This window comes from Cervus elaphus, chromosome 12 (genome assembly GCF_910594005.1).
Source record: "Cervus elaphus chromosome 12, mCerEla1.1, whole genome shotgun sequence".
NCBI classification, from domain to species: domain Eukaryota; kingdom Metazoa; phylum Chordata; class Mammalia; order Artiodactyla; family Cervidae; genus Cervus; species Cervus elaphus.
Genome location: NC_057826.1, coordinates 89,570,876 through 89,585,344, shown reverse-complemented (window position 1 = coordinate 89,585,344; position 14,469 = coordinate 89,570,876). Strand labels below are relative to the sequence as shown.

Sequence of the window (14,469 nt, the reverse complement as noted above, 5' to 3'; positions counted from 1 at the left end):
TCTGGTAGAAATGGTTGTTTATAATGGCCAAATGGTATAAAAAGGCCATTTAAAAGAAAAAATCCATCATGTTCATACTGAATTTTGCAAAGATATGGGGGAACATAATACACAATGTCTTTCGTAAGCCATTCTTTTTAATATACTGTATTACTCTGTACACAGGTAACTCAACAGAATGAAAAAACACCTACAGTTGAACATTGGGCTCTTGAAAAATTGTAAACATTTGGTTCCACGATTGGATTCTATTAGATCCAAAATGTATTGACTCAGTGGTATGAAAAAGGAAGCACAACGGGCAAGTTACCACTTTTCCAGTCATTCCAGTAGATGGTGGTTAACATGAGTTTAAATGTGCAATGTTCCTGACTGCAACGAAGAAACGGCCTTCTGAAGATTCCTGTTTTTAAGCACCTTCCCCACCTGTCCACCCGTTTATATCCTTGTAGTGGCCAGTAAAGCTCGGGGTCGCTATGAGTTGGAAGAAACACTGGGTTGACAGATCTGCTGTGAGCTGTGTTGAGACTGCGTTAAAGTCCACCATTCAGTGCACTGAAGAGTCACCTGCTCAAGATACAGAGCTTGTTCTGTATCAGCTTAAATAGTGTGACCCTCTGAAAAAGAAGTTAACCGTGATAGCCATAGGGTAGGAATTGGAAGAATCAGATGGAAATGCACTGACAATTCCCATATTATTCATCTCCAAGGGATTTTCATAAAGATGTTCAACATCTGAAAAGATACATAACCATGGAGATACACCTATAAATGTGTTTACCACAACGTGATACATTTAACATGGCATATTTTTAGAAGCCCACACATGTAACAGTTTGTAAAGTTTCAAAGTAAAAATTTCCATGCTTTTAAATAGCTCTTCATAATTGTGAATTTATAATAGTTTGAATTTTATGTGCAGCTTTGTTTATGAGAAGCAATACTTTGTAATTTGATAATAATTCAAATTATTTTTAGCCTTTTCATTTGAACTATTGCTTGATTACTGTAACTCAACATGACTTTCCTATTAAGAATCAAAAATCAGGATTCAATAGTAGGGATGCAGATCTTAAGTCCTTCTAACAGACTGTTTAAGTTTTTATTTTTATGTTCCACAGTGGGAGAAAAACATGCTCTACAAATGTGCAGAAAGTAGACAGGCAGAAAAGGCTCTTTGACTGGCATTTCACTCTTCACATGCTTTGAGTTGAATTTTGGGAGACAGCCTTTGTTATTGTCAATAAATTTTTAAACCTATGTATGTAGCTCTAGGTGCCGATTTTGCTGTAATGGAGTCCTGAAGAATGCATGGAGCCAGCATGAATTCTCAGCAGGACTGCTGTGGGGCTTGAATGGAGGTAGATATCTTGGATCCCAGTTTACACTACTCTGTAAGTGTGATTCTGGATAAGACAGGTCTTGACCTGCACATGAATGGCTGATGTACCAAAATGAACTTTGAGGCAGTTCTCTGGCCTAGACACAGAAAGCAGTCCCGGAGTAAAAGTCCTCCAACGTATCTGCGTTGGTGATACTGAAGAAAAATTACTTTCACACCTTTGTCACTTGAAAATGTTATTTCTTTTAAAATAATTATGGAGATAATTTTCTGTCAACAGGTTATATAAAAAAAAATCTGTTTAAATGTTGGTAATATATTTATTGATGAGACTAGGAGCATTTTCACAATATATTGGCTTTATTCTAGCATCATTCTCACACCTTATCTGAGAATATTAGAAATACAGATTAATATAGTTCACTCAGTCTCCTGATTACAGTGGAGGTGGATTATAGATTTTTGTAACACACCTTCAGCAATGCATTGAAACATGCCTTTTAACCTAATGAGTGATTTGATTGATATATTTGAAAAAAAATTCTTTTAGCACATTCGCAAATCTTAAATCATGTATCAATTTTTTGCCTTTGGTTTTTCATATCATGTTTTTTGGGGGGGGGGATTTGTTTCATTTATTAACATTTAGAAAAATACAGAAGGATCTGGTGTCATATTAACAGCAGAAGCACTGGAACTTTACTGTGTCTAGCGGGAATTACTACCCACTTAGTGTTACAGCTGGGGTTCCGTCATGAGGCAGTGCTCCCTTTTAAAAGGGTCCTGTAACCTGTTTTCCTGAGCCATGTTGTAATAAATTTCTAGCAAATGATGCAGGGTGCTCAGATCCATGTGAATCCTTTAGGAGTGAATCCATGGCTGTAAGCACACGCCACCCCAGCACTCTGTGAAGTTTGTCCTCACACCTGAAGATAGAAGGTTAAAGCAGAGCCTCACTAGCAGCCCCCAGTGACCATTCTCTGTAACAGCTTTCCCCAACACATCTACTTCCCCTCCTCCAGATTCAGGTTCCTCCTTCCACAAAATTACATGTTACTGTAGGTCATCAACCTTTGGAGTTCTCACAAATAATAGAGTTTCAGATAACTGCAGTCCGTTTGTCCAAATAAATCCTCATGTTAATTAAAAATCAGTTTCAGAGCCCAAAAAAATTTATATCAATTTAAGTATGCTTTCCTTTTTATCTTTGCCCCTAAAAAAATGAGCATCTCAAAATAAAAAAAAAAAAATGAGCATCTCTGCCCTTAGTATTAAATTTGTATATATTTAGGTAGGATGGTGCTTATATATGATCATGTTTCCAGTTCCAGATTTGCCCATACAACTAATGTGGTTTATTTGACAGTTATATTGCTGTTAATACATTATTTCCATATCAAAAATCCCCAGATAGCTGCTTGCTTATACTGAATCAATTTATAAGTTAACTTACCAATCTAGTCTCAACTGAGCATAATTAAAATAGGGAAACAAGTAGGTGGTGACTTAGTTGTTTGGAGGTTAATGTTACTGCTCACTTGAATGTCAATTTTAAATATTTCTTTTACTAATACAACTAAAATTACGTACATATAATCAACGAGGCCTCTATAGAAAAGGTATTCGTAATGATTTAAAATCCTAATGGTACTGTAGTGTAGCAGCAGTATGTGGAAGAAATACCTGGCTAAAGAAGAATTTTAAAAGAATTGCTTGCTTAATGTATATTTTACAGGCTTACTGAGTCTGTGAGCAGCACAAAAACAATCATTCTTTAGTTCTTCATTGTAGAACTGAGACATTTCTATAAAATACACAGCTATAACAGTTGATCAGGAGTAGTATTTCCACAGTGAAAAATACGGGGGCTTTTCTTATATGGAAACACAGAAAATTTATTACTCTGTAATGAGGGAGGGAAGAGAAGCCTTGTTTATACAAAGCTGAAGTATGTAGCAGTATTTGTTAACTTAGGCATGACCTCTCTCTGTCATAAAATGTGTTAGATTGAAACGCATACTTTGGCCATAGCAGACACTAAGAATTAAAACTCTCATATCAGTGGAACAAAAATGAATGGGCAGCATCTTCTCTGTTTGAAATGGGACCAGTATACAATTAATACATTTAAATTTATACATTCCCTAAGACTGTTTTTAAATTGCATTCATTGTGTATATAAGAAAAGCCTTTTCTTTCACTAAATACAAGGTTTTCTTTTTAAACCTTTATAATTATTTTTAAACCTCTGTGACATCAGACACCAACCTGTAAAGTGCTCATGGGTTACAGGCCTTATCAGGGAGTTGAAATTTATATACATAATACCAAATTATTTGTAAAAAGTCTTTTGAACAGCTATAAAACATTTAAAAACTGAGGCAGATGCAGTTATCACACATCCATTTGATAGTGAAAGCAGAAACCCAAACAAGTCTTACCTAATTCTTGCACTGAATTTAAATAAAGTTAAATGTGCATTTTAAACAGATTTTATTTCCCATTTATTGGTTAGCATAGAACAATGCTTAGTGTTAGAGAGTTGATCACAAGATTGGTTTTAGATAGAAGACGGTTTTAGATGGAAGATTGGTTTTAGATGGAAGAAAGCAGAAGCACCTTACTGTGGAGCGTGTTGCATTCATTTAGTTCTACTGAACAATTCAGTAGTGATTTCTGAACTTTGCTGCAAAGTGCTCTTTATTTAAAGCACATAAAAAGAGTCTCTGCTTAATTGCTTTGTAAAGTAAGGCAATGGTATTTTTTATCCTATAAATATAGTCTAATTTAAAAGTTTTTCCTACAAAATGAGTTTATATTGCTGCCTAAACTATCATCTATGTAAACAAAGGATTTTTTAAAAGGCGAGAGAGGGAGTCTGGATTGTGAGAGAGTGTGTGTGTGTTTAATGTTTGTTCATTGAATTATTTTAGAGATAGGTTCACTCTAAAATTTTTTGTTTTACCCACAGTAAATGTACAGCTTGATAGTGGAGGGATTTAATTGATTGAATTCCAAATTCATAAGTGTCTCTCCCCTTCTCCAAACACATGAATTACACCACTGTAAGGTGCATGTACATAAAATACCTCTGAGGCTGATAATTAAATATATTATCAATGTTATACTGAATCTTAAAGCAGTCTTGTTTTGAGGGTAAGGAGAAAGTTTGGAGTTTTCTGGTCGGGTGTGACTGAGAGAGGCTCCAGCTGGTGAGTTCAGGAAGGTCTGGAAAGTGATTTGAGATGTATAGAAAAGGTATGGGTGTTGGTTAAAGAGTTCAATTTTAAGAAGGGAAGTTTTGTTTTTTAAACTTGCATGTTCTATGGTTAACTATCAACAAGTTATTCTAGCTTTTCCCAATACTAATTATATTGGTTGTAAGAATTCTCCATAATCACAAGATGACATTTTCCCTTCATTTGTGACCAAAGAAGGGTAGACAGTACAACCCATGCAAGTGACTTCCGACTTCCTCAACTTGGACAGGATCCCCACTGCGCCACTGAATTTCTTACTGTACTGTATGTCTTGCCAAGTGTGAAACCATAATATATAATTTATGAAGAACTGAAGGCTACCGATCCTTTTGCATGAATAAAAGCCCATTAGGGCTAATGAAACTGACATGTCTTTTAGCCATTCCGGTTAAAGGAAAATTTTAATGGCAAACCAGTTCACGACTCACTAGCTTTGTGCAATATTCTAATGTAGAGGCAAAACACTAGCACGTTGTGCTTGGCTTTTCAGGACGGCTTTAACACCATTACACTAAAATGGACACTGTACAAAGTGTATGGTAAACGGCAGCTCTTGCAGATTTACAGGACTTAAATGTGCTCAGCTAACATTCTAAAGTGTTCAAAGTACAGAGGGAAAAAACTAAGCATTTAGAGCAATACTATGAGATCGCCGATGATGTTCTGACTGTTGCCTTTTGCTCTTTAGTGCAACTTTCTGCGTTGTAATGACTGTATCGCTTTGTATTTCATGTTTTTTACACTCATGACTTCAGAGTTAAGTACTTGTACACCAAGTATTGCAATCACCTTTCTCTTCTTGTACATGCAACGTAACATACAGTTTTGGTGCTTAACAATATTCTTTTTTTCTTTAATAAAAGATATTTATTGAGTTAAGCTCATTTTGTTTGTTTAAAATCACAATGGTGGTATATAATGTCACTTCCTTTCTAGTAAGAAAGAGCAAGCTATACATTTGTTTTTACATGATGAGCTGGGTTCAAACTCTCCACCTCTGAACCTCTGCCTCTTCCTGACCTCTATTTGTGACAAAATACAGTTTAGAAATGTTTTTAGCAGTCAATTTGTGATCATCTAAATTGGGGGAGATTGTTGTCTTCACATTCAGTAACAGGACTCTTAACTAGAGCCTAGTAGGTTCCCTGAGCCGATGCTGTCTAAATGGTCTAAATGGTCCTTCATTAACGGGCTTAGGTCCCAGATTCCACCCAGGGCCTGAGTAAGGGCTCCAGTCCCTCTCTGAACCCCACACAGCTCAAGTCAGTCTCATCTCCTTAGATAACTGAGTTCTTGTAGGTGGCTGTTTTTTGTTTGTTTGTTTTTTTAATCAGGGCTCATCTCTGCTTGAGAAGATCCACATTCTTGTATTACATCCTTTTTTTCTTCCCGTCTCCCTTCCCCAAGCCCTCATTTATAAAATGATGGGCCAAGTAGGAAATGGCACTTTTTCTGATCTCTAGGGTTAAGGGAGCCATTTCTCCCAAGGAAGGACCTCACTCCTTTGTATTCCCTCCATAAATGTATACGAAATAGAGGGCTTTGATTACTAGATGGTTTTTCTGCGAGAGTTTAGAGAATGCAGTTAATAGAAGTGCTTCAGCCAAAATGACAGAATATCACGTTCAGCCTCAAAATGAATGGACTTAATTCAAGTCTCAACACAGTATATGGCAGTCCACCCTTGTGAAAATCATGCTGCGGCTGGTTTGGAATGGGCTTAACCCGGTGACCTACCTGGACAGGTGGAAACCTCTCCTGGAAGTCTAGGCCCTGTAGAATTCCTTAGTCCTTTGTGATGCTGTTGTTCATCCTGACCTTGCTGAGTTCTATAAACTGGTTGAAACTTCATTAATTCTTTGCTGCAGGAAGCTGTGTGGAAGAGGTTTAAAATTCTTTGATACAAAACCACCAACATTCCATCACATTCTGACAGTTACTGAAGTTTAATCATGTTTCCCAAACACTCTGTCCTTCTGCCAAGTGGATACTCTTTCCACAGACACCCACAACTTGGCTGCTCACCAGGAACTTAGCTCTTCCTCACTGCTAACATCTTCTCCTGATCTCTTAACTAATACTCTTGCTTGTTCACAAGAGCTCACTAGTTTTACACTCTCATCATTCTCCAAACTCCGCTATTTGTCGACTTCTTAACCTCTAACAGATGACTGATGCCCCTCATTCTTCTAGAGTTCAGACAGGTCCATCTCTAGTCATGGTCACTTCCTCTCCCTCATTCCTGCCTCTTCCACCTGCTCTTCCTGTTGGTATGGATAACTTCATCATCATCAGGTACACTCAGGCCATTAAGCATCCTCCACCCTGTCATTCCAATGGCCAGGCCTTGCTTACTGCCTCCATGCTGGTTAAGGAAATCATGTACCAATGCCGCAAGGTTTTCTGTAGGTCTCCTAAGCCTGCCCCTAGTATCTACATTTTTATTCTCAGCTCATGCCTTTCCACCTGCACACATGTCTAAAATGTTCTTTTGGAAAGCAAAGATGCAAAAGGAAGAATTACAGAATCTAATCTTCACAAGTCATTTGAGGCATGAGAAAGGGATTTAGGTATTGTCTGGGGTGACAACTACTAAGTGTCAGGGAGCTTTCCTTCAACCGCGCCCCCCCCACCCCAGTTACTCCCCACAGCATGTTCAACTGCCTCTCCACCCTAACCCTTTAGGTACGCGTGTGCTCAGGATTCAATTCACACTGTCTGAGAAGAGTACCTCATTTTAGGCTAAAACCAGGTCTGAGTCTCCCTGTGTCAAGATGCGCTAGAGAAACTCTTGATCACTAAAAATTTTCAAGGATAAAAACAGGGTATCAAAGGCATCAAGATGTGACTTGAATAAAGTCAGTCCAGAAAAAAACCATTAAGTTCAAACCTCTTGAGAGGCAACTTATTTTAAGACATAAATGAGTTATAGAGCAGATCCCTTTGAAGTGCTTTGAGCACAACACAGGGCTAATATGCTGTGTGGATTTAGGAACTTTGTTACCTGGCATGTAGTTCCCATGAGGAGTATCCTGGGGACACACACGTGGTCACATATAAAACTCCCAGACCGCTGTATGTCTCACTTCACATGAGGTCTCCAAGCTGTAGACGCTTTGGTGCTGACTCAGCCTCAGCCACTTGCCTGTCTTCATGTGCTGCTACAGCTAGAAAATTCCTGGTGACTGCAGCCAGTTTGAGTTGTTTCAATCCTGAGTAAAATGTCTTGGTCTATCTATATGGTCATCTGGAGCCCTTCTATATTGAAATAATATTTTAAAGTTCTTCTATCAAGTCATTGCAAGTCTACAGTACTGGTTTTTGAGGAAAAGCCTTAAGCAGTTAAACCTACTGCCCAATTTCTGTCAGAATAGTTTATTATCAAGGACAATTAAAAAGTTATTTATCACCAAGGGCATTGAACTTCCTCCACCAATGGATGTTTTGTGTAATTGAAGATGATAACTTTGCAAACTACAAAGAAATCTTACATTGTTTGTAACCATTTTCCAATGGAAAGAAAATGAAGTCAAGCAGGAATCAATCATACAGTTATTCCTAAAACTTCTTATGAAAGATTTAGAATAAAAGCCCTACTCTGAATTTTTTTTGCAGATATTCTATAGTGTATAAGTATATATTTAAGCTAGAATAATAAATTAACATTATAGACTTGGGGGAGGAGTAAGATGAGGGAAAGGAGCCCAACATGGGCATTTTGTGATAACAATCATATTCAAAATTACATTATGCAAAAGCCACACGATGGTTCTACTGGAAGCAGTCCAGTTGGCAACAACAGGCCGTAAATGTTTTAGGCTAAGATCATCTTTTTCATGCTTTAAAGACCCAAAGCTCTGGAACCTTCTTTAAGTGAATGTTGAAGAGTTCCAGTGGCTCAAATCTCAATTTAAAAACTTTTTGGTCTCACCTATAGGCCACTTTGTGACCCATTTCTTTTCAAAAATAGGATGGCCTGCCCCCACTAGTGGGTGGATCGGTGCCAGGTTTTTGAAGCAGAAGCTTAACTCTTCCAATAGCCATAAGAAGATGCAACAATAATTTCACTGTGACCTAGCACTTGCTCAAAGGTTTTTCCATTTCAATTATGAATTTCAAATATTATCTAAGCTTTGGTATTACATTAAGGTGAATCATCAGAAGGTAACACCTAGCGTATTATCTTCCCAACTCCAGCAGTGCTTTCACTGCACCATATATAAACACAATGGTTTTATGCTTTGGTATTCACAGATGGTTGAGATGAAGCAATAAGTAAGTATTGCTAGACTTTCTTCATTGTCTTAGTTCTTTCTCTGTCTTCTTACTCTCACCTTTCCTTATGGTTCTAAATGACATTTGTGTCAATGATTCCCAATTTTATCTGTCCTATATACCTCTTCTTGGGCTTCCCTGGCTGCTCAGCTGTAAAGAATGCACCTGCAATGCAGGAGATATGTGTTTGATCCTTGGGTTGGGAAGATCCCCTATAGAAGGGAATGGCAACCCACTTTAGTAGTCTTGCCTGGGAAATCCCACAGACAGGAGCCTGGTGGGCTTCAGTCCAGAGGGTTGCAAGAGTCGGACACGACCAGGGACTAAACCATGACCACCACCACATCTCTTCTCAGAATACTAGATCTGTGTGTATTCAACTGCCCAGTGATCTCTTGATTTGGATGCTTCAGACATTTCAAATATAACATGTCTAAAATGGTTCCTGTGGTCCCCACTCTGTTAAAACCTGGACCCAACTTGTAGGGAAAGAGCAAATTAGCCAAGGTGGCATGGGCATGCTTTCTTGCCCCGCAGCCTCTCGGTCTTGCCCCACGTTCTGTAAACAGTGATCGTGAACAGCTGAGATCACACACGGCACTGCGCGTGTGTGTCACAGGGCCCCCTTCATCGTGGCCGCTCTGTGCCGACCGCCCGTAGGAGCTCACCTAAAGAGCAGTGCATTCCTGCTGCTCCCGGCTGTGCCCGCCGGCTCAGCCAGAGAGGAGGGCCGAGCGCGAGCCTGCCGCTGCGGCCGCTGTGCCGGCCGGGAGAGAAGAAACGCCTCCGCAGTTCGCCCGGCTCCTTGAGTCTTCCTGCAGCCTCTGGGCTTGCGCCTTGCCTCCCCTGGGCTCAGAGAACACTGCACGAGATACAGCAAGACAACTGGCGTCACGGACAGGGCCCGCCAGGCGCGACTCTTCCCAGTTTCACCTTTTTTAAAACAGTTCATCCAGTTCTGCGATCCAGAACCTGTGGGTACTCTCCCTGCCCTTCTCACCTTCAGCCTCCTTACCCAGCAAGTCCTGGCCACCCTGCCTCGCATCCGCCCCCTGCGTCCTCTGTCCCTTACCCCTACTGCTCCAGACCGCACCCCTCCCTCAAGCAGGCTGCTTCACTAGTCCCTTACCTGCTCTTTCACTGCCACTGTCTCCTTCCAACTTGTTCTCCACCCGAAAGTGCGGAGGACATGTGTCTCCACTGGATAAAACCCTCCAGCTCCACTGGACTTAGACTAAAACCTCAGCTCTCGTTCCTGTGGACACAAGGCCGAATGTGACTTGGTCCTTCCTACCAGCCTCGTGACTTACTCAGCCCCAGCATTGTGTATCACTGTTCATTACGTTGGGGCCTATGCCCAAACTCTCCTTTTCCTAGAATGTCCCTTGTTTTAGTAAGGCCAACTTCTTTATGTCCCTCAAAATCCATATGTCCTGGTTCACAGTATGTGTCCATTTTTGGAGACCTTAAAAATAAGGTCTTTAAGGTGGGCCTTATTCCTGTGACAGGTATCTTTATGAAGTGGGGAGATTTAGACATAGACACACACAGAAGGAACATGATGTGAAGGGAGGTAAGGAAAAGATGGTCCCTCTTTGACCCAGTTGAAATGTGTGTATCCTTGAATCAGGAGACACATGCAAGAATGTTTATAGAAGCATTGTTCCTAATAGCCAAGAACCCATAACCCAAATGTTCATCAGCTGATGAACGGACAAACTCTGATACACCCCTAAAATGTAGTATGGTCATACGATGGAGTACTATAGGGTAAAAATGAAGATAGCTTCACGAAACACTTTGGACGAATCTCACTGACAAAAAGTTGAGCAAAAAGCAACACTATCTAGTATATGATTCCAATCAAAAGTTTTTAAAAAATAAGCAAAACCATAGTGTCTAGGATATTATTTAGGCGGTAAAACAATAGCCAAAAAGACAAAGGCGATTGGCACAAAAGTCGTGATTGCTGTGCATTTGGGGGAGAGGAGAGCTTGATGACTAGGAAGGAGCACAGAGAGCTTCTGGGGGGCTAAGCTTTTATTTTTCACCAGGGCAGTGGTGAGGTGGGGTTTGTTTTATAACAATTCAATAAGCTGTGCATTTGTTTTGTATTTTTCTGATTATGTATTACATTTCCAATAAAAAAGGTTTTTTAAAAAACCCTAGTGTAGAGTTCTTTTATTAGAATTCTAGAAATTGCTTTTAGAATTCGGTTGCCAAAAACTTCTCTCTGCAAAATAATTTGCATGCTTGCTCTACAAAACAATGAGAACCATATAATCTAACATTTCACTTTTTTCCATTAGTTGACAGGAAATCAGAGCCAAATTTAGTATTCCAATGGAAAAACCAGTTCATCTCAGACTTCTTATCTACACAGCTTCTTTTAATTGGCTTTTCCTTTAATTGGTGTGTGTGTGGTGTTTTAAACTGTCTCTAGGTAAAAAAAATAATAATAATAAAAAAATAAACTGTCTCTAGGTATTTTAGTATTGTAAATTTCCTCTGGGGAAGTAGGTGGGAAAAATCTTCTGAAACTTCATCAAAAAGGAGAAAAAGATTTTGCAACAGAGCATAGCACAGTGGTTAAGAGCAAGGATTCTTGATATACTTGCTAGATGTGTGAATCTGGACAAATTACATTCTGTGCTTCAGTTTGTTCATCTCCAAAATAGAGACAATAATGATATGAACTTCATATGGTTGTTGTACGAGTTAAATGCGTGCATAGAAGAATGCCTGACATATATGAATGTTAGCTGTTATTATTTGGAAGATCTGATACAAAAATCCTTCACAAAGAACTACAAAGATTTGAGTAGTTTAGAAGCAAGGACATCTGAGAGTAGAACAGATGCTCCTGGATAATCTGAGAAAGCAGCCATAACCACACACATTTCCTTCTTCCAAAGAACATAATTTCACTTACATGACACAAAATGTTATATAACAGGTAACATTTTAAATTAACAAAACCCTTACCTTCATGTTTACTCCTTGTAGAAAGAATTGGATGCAGCTGAAAAAGTCAGAATTTCTATTTCCTGACTTTGTGGAAAGGCAAACCTAAAGAATCAAAATATAATCCAAAATTATAAAGAAGGCCAACATACTTCTAGTTAAATGTGGTGGCTTGAAATGTGTTTACTGATACTCCTAAACCCTCACATGACAGTAAAGAGAGGAGAAAGTTACGGACAGGGCAGGTCAGTCAGGGTTCGAGAGATGGACGGAAGGTAAATGACCTCGGTGGGGGAAGCTGACCTGAAGGTGTGCAGGGAGACGCCGGGGGCCCCGCAGCGCCTGACGGCCAGCATCACTGGGGGGCCACTGTCCAATTCTGAGAGGTAGGGATGAAGGGCAAGGTGACAGGAGGAGCGTGGTGGAAGTCTCAGACAGCCCTCCTACCTCCGAGGCCCTCCTCCCCCAGGAGCAAGAGTCTAGAGGCTCATCCCCTGGATAAACTGAGCCAGAGAAGATCTGGTCTCAAATAGCAGGTTCAAGAGGAGGGCAGAGGCAATGTTGAGCACTGAAGGACACAGTTACAACCTACCTTCAGAACTACAAAGCGCCTGGCTGCCTTCTTCAGCCTGGCCCTGAGACAGCCCTCAGCTAGGCATCTGCACCCACCCTCCCCAGAGGAGTCCGGAAGATCCCTTTCTGGAGAAACAGAATCGCCCCAGAGAGAAGACCAGCACGTGGTGATATTTGGGTGTGAGGAGAGATGGAGATTTATCAAATGACCAAAGCTGGCCTCCCATCCAGTCAACCTAGCCCCAAAAAGCCATGAGTCCACCAGCTCCAGCCTCCTGCCAGGATCTGCCTGTAGAATGTGAACAGGCTGCTTTGAGTCACGGACATTTTCAGAATGTCTCCACACGATGGACAGAGACCACAACACACAACGTTACTCAGAAAACAGAATTCAGGAAGTAGGAGGAAAAATTTTAATTTTGCCGGAAAAAATTAGGCAAAATACCACATTCACAAAACAAGAATGTGTTGCAATAGAAAGGAATCATCTGAGAACAAGGCATGACAGAAAAAATATGATAGGTGACATTATAAATGCAATACAAGGTTTAAAAGACAGGCAAGGAACTCTCAGAGCTGAATAAACAGCTAAGGAGATAGAAAAGTTAGAGGATTAATTCCATGGGGTTGCAAAGAGTCAGACATGACTTAGCACCTGAACAACAATATAATGCTCGAAGAGAGAAGTAAAGGGGAGAAAATTACTAAAGAAACCATATGGGAAACTTACGGTTTTGTCTGCCACAATTTGAGTGGGTTTTTCTTTCATGTGCAATACAACGATTCTCAGATGGTCCTCCAAGGAACATTCCAGGAAGACAAGGACCCAGAAATACTCCACGGAGTGGACATTGTGGAGATTACCGGTTATCATGGAGGGAGCACTTTTTGCAGAGCCGTGGGAATAGACGCCACAGTGGAGAAGTTTGAAGGACAAACAAAAAACTGGGAAATGGAGATAATTCATGAGCCCACAATTCTTTCACAAGTTTTTCAATGAGAAGGGGAGAAATCAACTGGCTTGTGGGTAATCCCCCCATCAGATTTTGAACCCCAGGCCACGGCAGTGAAACTGTCAAGTCCTAAACCCTGAGGGAGGGAGGATTTTTTTTAAGGTAAGAGAGACTAGGGCATGAAAAAAGTAAAAGTGACTTGAAATACCAATTTTATTCTTGTCTGTTCAGGGAAGTACAAGCCTACATTTACAATGAATAAATCAATGGAAAATGGAGAAGAGAATTCTCTACTTCACCTTTGACTTCAATGATGGGACTGATTTAGATTCAAAGGATTAGAGGAAGGGGGAATAAGTTTGTTTTTTTTTCCTCAAGTATCCATCTCAGTTCTCTTCATGGTTGTATATAGATTATAGATCATCTATAACCTATTGTATATAATCTATTCTCGTCATTGACGATGTTCAGTTGCTCAGTCGTGTCTGACTCTCTGCCACCCCGTGGACTGCAGCATGCCAGGCCTCCCTGTCAATGGTCATTAATGAACTTTTCTAGAGAAAGTTCCAACTCTCCTCCCACAGTTTTTCAGTGATTTCTTGTGTCACTATTACACGGGTTTGATTAGTCTACACTTAGGTCAGTCCTTGTGTTGTCCACTTGCTCAACAAGTAATGGAACCCTTCAGCGGGCTGACAACATGCCCTGTGGACACACAGGTGTCTACGCGGTGTCTCAGACCTCAGAGGAGGGGCTGGCTGGGCGCAGCGTTAGGCCCGCCTCCCCTGCCCTCGCCACCTCCCTATCCCCCGCCCCGAGCCCCGAGCCCCCACACACAAGTTGTTCGCTGCAGCCAGGGTACACACGGCCCTCAGGACGAGACAGAGGGGCCCAGAAAACAATACCATGAGGAAGGGTGGGGCCCACCACTGCCAACAGTTCCAGAAAGCGCTGTTGCTTGGTGATCCAGGAGCCCCACCCCCAGAAGTGGGGGCCACTGATGTTGCTTCTTCAGCTCAGGATGAATCTAACAATCCAAAGTCTTCCTGTGGGAGCTACTGTCCTACTCCTTCTAGCAAACTCTACAACTGACCTGGGGAAT

General features: G+C 40.6%; 1 protein-coding gene across 1 annotated transcript in view; it reads left to right on the top strand.

The window, feature by feature from the left end:
• Positions 1–5,481, top strand: part of JMY (junction mediating and regulatory protein, p53 cofactor) — a 73,128-nt gene extending 67,647 nt beyond the window's left edge. The window contains 1 exon segment of the mRNA XM_043919950.1: positions 166–5,481. The gene's annotated coding sequence lies outside the window, so the exon portion shown is untranslated.
• The last annotated feature ends 8,988 nt before the right edge of the window (positions 5,482–14,469 follow it).